The sequence below is a fragment of the Eucalyptus grandis genome, chromosome 3, assembly GCF_016545825.1.
Source record: "Eucalyptus grandis isolate ANBG69807.140 chromosome 3, ASM1654582v1, whole genome shotgun sequence".
Taxonomy (NCBI): Eukaryota; Viridiplantae; Streptophyta; class Magnoliopsida; order Myrtales; family Myrtaceae; genus Eucalyptus; species Eucalyptus grandis.
The window spans coordinates 31,136,979-31,145,589 of record NC_052614.1 but is presented as its reverse complement, the minus strand read 5'-3'; the positions used below and the strand labels follow the sequence as shown (position 1 = coordinate 31,145,589).

At 41.8% G+C, this 8,611-nt stretch overlaps 1 long non-coding RNA gene across 1 annotated transcript; it reads left to right on the top strand.

Moving 5' to 3' along the window:
- The first annotated feature begins 2,869 nt into the window (after positions 1 to 2,869).
- Positions 2,870 to 5,234, top strand: LOC120291405. Its single transcript, XR_005549425.1, has 2 exons — positions 2,870 to 3,536; positions 5,001 to 5,234. It is a non-coding gene; the product is annotated as an uncharacterized LOC120291405 (long non-coding RNA).
- Positions 5,235 to 8,611: the final 3,377 nt, after the last annotated feature.

Below are 8,611 nucleotides of genomic sequence, written 5' to 3'. Positions count from 1 at the left end.
ATACCGTGACTGATCATCGGTGAAGGTAATGAAGTAATTATAGCCACCTCTAGCAGTTTCACTAATTGGTCCACATACATCTGTATGTATTAATCCTAATATGTCAGCAGCTCGTGCACTTTGTCCCACAAAAGGCGCTTTGGTCATTTTTCCTAGAAGACAAGCCTCACAAGTTGAGTATGACTCAAAATTTGAAGGATCAATGTATCCATCATTACTCAACTTGTTAATTCTGTCTTCTCCAATATGACCTAATCGGATATGCCAAACATACTTTTTATTTGGACCGTCTCTAGGGCGTTTATTAGTTATGGCATTTATATCAATTCTATTTTACTTATTGACATTGGTAATCGCATTACCGGACATTGTAATGGTATAAAGATTGTTGGTTAATAAGCTAGAACCAACACATATTCTATTATGATAAATAGAACATACATCATCAGCAAAAGAAAATTCATAATTCTCTTTACCCAAACGAGGTATAGAGATGATGTTCCTAACAGCATTCTTATAATGCAAACAGTTCTTTAAAACCAATACATGTCCAGAAGGCAAACATAAATGAAAAGTCCCTATAGCTAATGCAGCAACTCTTGCTCCATTGGCAAACGTCAGGACAATCTCATTTCGCCCTAGCATCCTCGCTTATTTCCAGATTCTGCAAAGACATACAAATATGTGAAGTTGCAGCAGAATCTAGAACCCATGAGCTGGATTCAGCACTAACCATAAGATTAGTTTCAATAAGCATAGACACCATACCTTCATAAGGTTGGTTCTTGGGCTTGACCTTCAAGCTCGCGAGGTACCTCCTACAGTTCCTCCTCCAGTGCCCTTTGACACCACAGTAATGACATTTCCCTTTATCAATATTGGGTTTTGGTTGCACAACAAGTTTGGCAGGCCTCTTCCATTTATTCTTCTTTAAAATAGTCTTACCCCTTGAAGAAGAAGCCTTAGCCATAGCCACTAGATTTGGCCTCGTGTTATGCATTTCCTTCTCATAAACTACCAGCATGCTATGTAACTCAGCAAGAGTTTTCTCCATCTTATGCATGTGGAAGTTTTGGACAAAACCAGAGAAGGAATCGGGTAAAGATTAGAGGATCAAATCCATAGCTAACTCATTGTCCATAACGAGATTCAGCATAGCCAATTCTTCAATGTGCCAGATCATTTTCAAAGCATGATCATTAACTGATGATCCTTCAGCCATCCTCATACGGTACAATGCCTTAGATATCTCATATCTAGAGGTTCGACCATTCTCATCAAAGTATTCCTTTAAATGTAAAATGATCGACCTAGCAACTTCCATAGATTCATACTTCTTTTGTAATTCATTATTCATCGAAGCAAGCATATATGACCTAACTTTTAAGTCATCATCATGCCACTTATCATAAGTGACACGTTCCTCTTGGGTCCCACCCTCGGGAAAGGAGGCTGGCATATTTTCATCAAGCACATACCTAATTTTTTCTGAATTGAGAACAATTCTCAAATTCCTCACCCAGTCAGTGAAATTGGGTCCAGTCAAACAATTCTTGTCAAGTATAGAAGCGAGTGGGTTTGTGGTCACCATTTTCAGAATAATAATATATCTGTTGCAGAAAATAAATTGTTAGCCATTGTATCTTTCAAAGTAACTATTTCATTTTGGCCTTTAAATGAAATAGATCCTCCCACTAAATTTATATTCGAATCTCATACTCCTTAAGATGGGAAGCGGTAATCTTTGTTGGGTAAAGATTACTAGTGGGGATTGGAGTCCCACTAGCCCAAAGTTCACCTCACCTAACAGTTATTGGTGTCCTATGAACTTAGTGAGTGAACTAGCTTGTTCAACGCATCATATGCGAGTCCCAATCATAACTTCGGCCTCTAGACCATGAAAGCCTCACCTAACAGTTATTGGCATCATGATCATAGTTAAGTCTAGCCCATCGTCTCATGCAAGAATTGAAAACACAAATGATTCCCCGACTCGACAGTTATTAGAAATCATTTGGCTCCAACCCCACAAAGCATCATATGCATAATGGAGTGGTCCAATATTATAAATGGTAATTAACCCCTATGTATCCATAACCGGTTAGTTAACCACTATAATATTGGATCAAACCACGACGATGGAAGGCCTCGAGTCCAAAACCCGTTTCGACTTAATATTCTTTGTAAGGAGATTTGGGTCGTTATTAATGGTCTCACTTTGCACATTAACCGGTTTAACATGCACGATACCATAAACACAATAAATAAATAGATATCACATAAACATCTATCCTATGTGGTGATCATGGAATTATGGTTCAATGGGTCTCGAGCCAAAGAGACCCATTTAACCATTTTAATGTTTTAATAATATGGACCTGCTCTTCACTTTTTCTTCAATCTTTGAACTCTTCAAAGACCGGGCCCAGAGAGCTCACCGGTTTAATGGCTCCTTCAATGGCTCCTCCTCTCTTGTAGTATTTACATCAACAATTGAAATACTAAACTGTGACATCCAAAATTTTGGGTTTTAATTTCTACTGGATAAATAGGGCCATTTTCGTTCAATTGAAGCCATAGATTGTGAAATGGGGATGCAAGTGGGCTACATTGGTAAGGGAAAAATACCAATTGGAATGATGAGGTGTTGGATAAATTAATGGGGGCCAATTTGATTTAATTCAAGAGGAATTAAGGCTCAATTGGAAAGAAAACCTAGCAAAATTCGTATGCCACCTCTACCCCCACATTTTGGCCTATCTAAAGCTTCTAGAAGGGGCATTTTTGGCAAGGAAAAGAGAGTGGAAGACAGCTGGTTCGGCTGACCTAAGAGAGAGAGAGAGAGTGAGAGAAAAGAAAGGAAAAATTGAGTTTTCTTCCTCCCTTCTCTTCTCCTCCGTCGACGGATTCCCCCCTTTCTTCCTCTTCTCTTCGGTGGCTCGGCACCATGGAAGCCGAAGAAGCCGAAGAAGCTCCGCCCGTCGCCGCTTCTCGCCGCCGTCGTTGCCCACCGAAGTCGGAGCCGCCGCAGCTGCTCCACGGTCGTCCGCGCATCTCCGCCCTCTCTCCTTCCTCTGGTTCGAACAGAACCGACCAGCAGGAGCAGAAGCAACGATCGGCGTTGCTTGAAGGAGCTGCAGTCGCGCCGCACGCCGCCTCGCCGTTCTCGGCCCGCGTCGCCTCGCCGTTCGCCGTCCCGTGCTCTGTCTGCCTCGGCCTCTCCCTCGCTCAGCCCTCTGTTTCAGCGAAGTTTCAGATCTGGTGGAGCTCCGCCGGAGCCGTCCACCCCTCCTCCGGCCACCGTGAAGCCTCGCCTTGGTTTGGTTCGGCCCCTCCGTCCATTTCCGACCCAACCCAGCTCCGGATCCGCCCTCATTCGCCCTTAACCAGCCGCGCACAGAGAGTGCAGGAAATGGGTTTCTAGCTGGTTCGGGCTCGTTTTGGGTCGTTTCCCGGCCCCGAACCCGAGGCCCGCTTTGGGAACAATCGTTCCTCGCGTCGCCGCCGTCGGATTGATCCGATTTGCGCGCGAATTGGTGAGTAATCTCACTAATCCTGAATTAGTTGGCTAATTATGCTTTAGGTTGGTTTAGTTTTAATTAATTATGTTTAGGTTGTTAGATTAGAATAAATTAGCAATTATTAGTCAATTGTGATGCGATTTAGATAAATTGATTGCGCAATTAGCAAGTAGACGTGGTCTACTAATTGTTGGAAGCATCTCGGGAATTTTCCGATCCCGAATCGGGCTTCAATTTGGCGATTCGGGCCTAAGTGGGATTTTTGGCATTTAAATATTAATTTTCGAAATTAAATTAAATAATTATTTATTTTCCGAAAATTCAACTGAGATGGTCTGGAACCGGAATATTGTGCTGATGACCGTGGTGAAGTCCGTTTATTTAATCGGGCTTTATTTTGGGCTAAATTGAGTTTTAATATTAATTATTTAATTCTAGAAATTAATTAATTATTTATTTATTTTTCGGAAATTAAGTTTGAGATGGCCGATGACCGGAATTTCATGCGATTGTCATGGTGTGGTTCGTTTATTTATTCGAGGCTTAATTTGTGAGAAATTGATTTATTAGTGATTTTAGGATTTATTCCTAAATTGAATAATCTTTGGTTATTACTTGAAGAATAACCGGGCATCGGTTGATAATGCCAATATATTGAAAAAGTTGCCGAGTGGGGCCGTGATACCACTACATATGACATTGCCGAGTGGGGCCGTGATGCCACTACATATTGAAAGTTGCCGAGTGGGGCCGTGATGCCACTACATATGACATTGCCGAGTGGGGCCGTGATGCCACTACATATGACATTGCCGAGTGGGGCCGTGATGCCACTACATATAACATTGCCGAGTGGGGCCGTGATGCCACTACACATTAAAAGTTGCCGAGTGGGACCGTGATGCCACTAAATCTAAGAAAATTGCTCGGTGGGGCCTGTGATTACCACCTATAATTAAGTTGTGTCCTAAGGACCGTGATTCATAATTGGGAATTGAATTGGAATAGTTGAAATGACCGGAAGTGGTCTTGTTGATATGTAATCGACTAGGTCGGTTGATCATTGCTTGATCTGATGTTGTGAATGGGCAGATTGATTGGAAATGACCATGAGATGGTCTGATTGACTTGTAATCGACTAGGTCGATTGATCGATTATTCGATCTGAGTGTGACTTGATGTGATTCATTGCCTTGGTTGGATGTTGTGAATTGAATGATTGAATGGAGGTGATCATGAATGGTCTTCCTGGCATATAATCGACTAGGTCGATTTGATCGATGCTTCGATAAGTGATCTGATTACTTGGGTGCCTATTATGAATTGTACTAACTCGCAGGTGGGATATGAGGCCAAGGTACGTCTTCTCGCCCTATGCGTGTATAGGCAGCCTATAGTATAATAGTTTACTAATTGGGCTTAGTGGGGTAGAACTCGCTGAGACGTAGTCTCATCCCAGTTTGGGGAAAAACATTTCAGGACCCCGTTGAGGAGCTGAGGAGGAATTTGAGAAGGAGAACTCGGAGGTGAAACCTGAGTAGAAGGACTTTTGGAAGAAGAAGATAATACCGAGAGAGATTTTGAGTATGACTGAAGGGATTGAGATTTCATCTTCTTTTGTGAACTCCAATTGATGTGAATAGTTATGAAGTTCTTTAGTGGATGTCATGTACAAAAGTTTGGTTATAAATTTCAATATGAAAAATATGACCCCGCTTTTCTATCCCATCGTTTTATTGTCTGGGGATTTTAACTGCTTCCGCATGTGCTTAAAAATGAAAGGGTCGGCGATACATTGTCCTGGGATATCGCATTATAAAATCGACCAAGTGAGACGGATGTGTGCGTGCCTGAGGATCGGGGCGTGACATCCTGTTTAAGTGGTATCAGAGCTAAGTTGAAGATTGGAGTGATAAGGAGCGTTGACCATGGGATAGTTAGTAGGAAAGGCCTTTAAATTCATGCTGGTGCATGTCTGTGTTAGCTGGATGTTAGAATTGATTGTCGTGTGAGTATCGTTCATCTTCTAATCCAGTGTGGATGTGGAAGACGGGTTTCGGTGTAAAGCGAACCATGAGCGAGCAGGAGCTAAGAACTCCTAGTAAGAGGACAATGTCCTCTGTGACTCGGGATAAAGCACTGACAATTGTCGGTACCCGAGGTGGTTGTGGCAGAGTGTTGGCTTTGGCCAGCTCGAGTGTAAGAGTACCACTGCAGGTTGGTACTAGTGTAGCAGCGTCGAATGATCCTAAGTTCGATAGGATCGTTCTGATGCAAGTATTTCTTGGGAACTAGATGAGCCAGTAAGCTCAAGATCAAGCCATTGTCGTTGTCGCTATCACTACTGCCGTTAGTGCTCTAAGCGCCTTTGTTGCTACACCTGTTGAGATCCAGAGTGGGGATATGATCCGGGATTGAGCCATCGCTTCCAAGTCAAGGTACAGATCCATTTCAGGCAGGAATGGAAATCGGTCAGGGAAAAGATCGAAGTCGAGAGCGATTCTAGCAGACCGATGGGACAACTAGAAAGAGTGTGTGCCGTCACTTGGTAGGAGATAGAAGACTCACCTGATAAGTGCCGAAAGTATGGAAGGAATGCATGGATTAATCCTGTGTTCGAGAATGACTAGAACATGCTTTGATGGTAGTGAGCACGGCCATCAAGTGAGGGACTATCGATTGGGGTTTAAGAAGAACACCAACACTGTTACTACCGTTGGAACGCCAGCAAGATGGCAAAAGGAACAGGAACGGAACCGACTATGCCTTATTCAATGAAAGAATATTTTGAGGTGATTTTATCAGAATAGTGCCAGAGAATGTTGGGATTGCAAGTGTGGAATTTCAGTTGTTTGTTAAGGCTGTAGGAAAAGAACCGTTGACTAAAGTTGTACTTGATTTGTTGTTGGTGTACAACTCTATCGTCAAGTGTAGAAAGAATTGGTTCTTGAGCATTTTATGGTGATGAATTGTTATGGTAGAGTAACCCAGCTTATTCCAGGAGCATGTAGAAGTACCGAGTTTTACTGAGAGTTGAGAAGGGTCCTTGACTTCCTTGATCTCGTCACTTGAGGTAACCTGGTTGTCAGACAGAAGTTATCGAGATTAGTGGGCAATGATCTTAGATAAGATAGATTGAAGAACTAAAAATTGAGAACTCCTCAGTAGTCCAAGAATTCTTGGAAGTGTTGCCAGAAAAGTGGTCAGACCGTTGCCAGAGAAAGAGATAGAATTACGATCGAGTTAACATCTGGAACAGAACCATTCTCTAAAAGTTCTTACCGGTTGTTGTTGTTTGAATTGATAGAACCAATGGTGCAGATGTGAGGATTGATGAATGAAGAATTCATGCATATCAGTGCATCACTTTAGGGATCATCAGTTTTGTGAAAAGAGAAAGAAAGATGGTTCGTTGCAATTATGCATAAACTATAGTTGACCCAATCAAGTGACAATCAAGGATAAGTGTTCATTGTCAAAGATCGACGAATTGGGTGACTTGTTATAAAGAGTGTGGATGTCTTCAAGGATCAACTTGAGGACAGGTTATTGTCAGTTGAGAATCAGGAATGAGGTTATACTGAAGACGGCATTTCGCACTTGATTTTGTCCTTGTGAGAATAATGTAAAGCCATTTGATTTGACGAACGCTCCAGTCACTGTCATAGATTTGACAAATCGAGTGTTCAAAGAATATCTAGATCAATGGTGATCATGTGGTGTAGCGACGTTCTAGGGTGTTCATTAAGTGATGAGGATCACGAGAGCCCTTAAGAATGGTCGTGTGGTTACAGGTAAAGGAATCTTCATGGACCCAGCCAAGATCGAATCAGTTGTTAATGGACCGAGACCGACATCAATGTCAGAGATCAGAAGTTGTGGGGATTGGACATATTACTATGGAAGGTTTGTGAAAGAATTTTCAGCATCAGTATCATCATGGGCTTGACCTCTTGAGAAAGAAGGGAACTTCATTGGCATAGACAAGTGCGAGGATAATTTCCAGAGCTTTCAGTAAGATCAGGCTACCGCACTTGTGCTAAACTTTCATTTGGCTCTGGAAAGCATGAAACCTTTAGTGATGTGTCTTGTCAACGATTGGGTATGTATTGATACAACATGAGAAGATTGTTGTATAACCGTCCCGCCAGTTGAGACCCAAAAGTTGAACATGAAACAGTGTCGTGAATCAGAATTTTGGCAGAACTATAATGATGTTATTTGGTATTATCTTGGGAGAATGAAAGAAGTAATTAATGTGTTGACCCGAGAGTCTTCCAATGTGCAGAGACTGGCTAAAGTATAGACTTTACTTGAAAAGAATTTGAAATTTGGTTTTCAAATTTGAGGTAGGCTACCTTTTAAATTTTATAGCCGCCCTAAAAAATTGAACCAAATGTTCAAGTTAGAATCGGCGCCTAGTTGACAAGCAGAGATGTGCAGAAAATCTTACAAGAGAATACTAGTAAGAAAGATATTGACCTTAAGATTTCTGAGGTGGAATGTTCGGGTTCCATGAGTGATTGAATACACTTGACAGTGTAGCACTTAGGGAAAAGATCTTGTCAGAAGTTCATTATAGTATCACAGTTTTGACCAGATGGAACAAGTAAGTCAGAATCGACGTCAGCTAAATTGATAGATCGATATGAAGATAGATATCGCCAAGCAAGTTGCAAGTGTCAAAGGTGTCAGTAAGTGGAAGTTCAGTAATGCAAATCCGGAAGATTTTAGCATCACTCGAGAGTCCCAAGTGGAAATGGAAATATATGGCTTACTAAGAATTCAGGGGATTACTGATACCATTTGAGAATAGTGGTTGATCGATAGATGGAGTTGGTCCACTTTGGTACAGTATGAGTAGATCTTGTTTTGAGTATGTAACATCCAGATTTCGGGCTCTGATTTCGATTAGATAAATTGGGCATTTCATCGATGCGATTACAGTGTTTTTCTCTGAGTTGGCCACTCATGAGATAACTAGACTAGCTGGGTGAGTTATTAAGGACCTTAAGGCAAATAGACTTGAGAATTTGACCATGGATCGACTTCTCGACCGTGCTCATCTTTAGAGATCATTGCGGCACAAT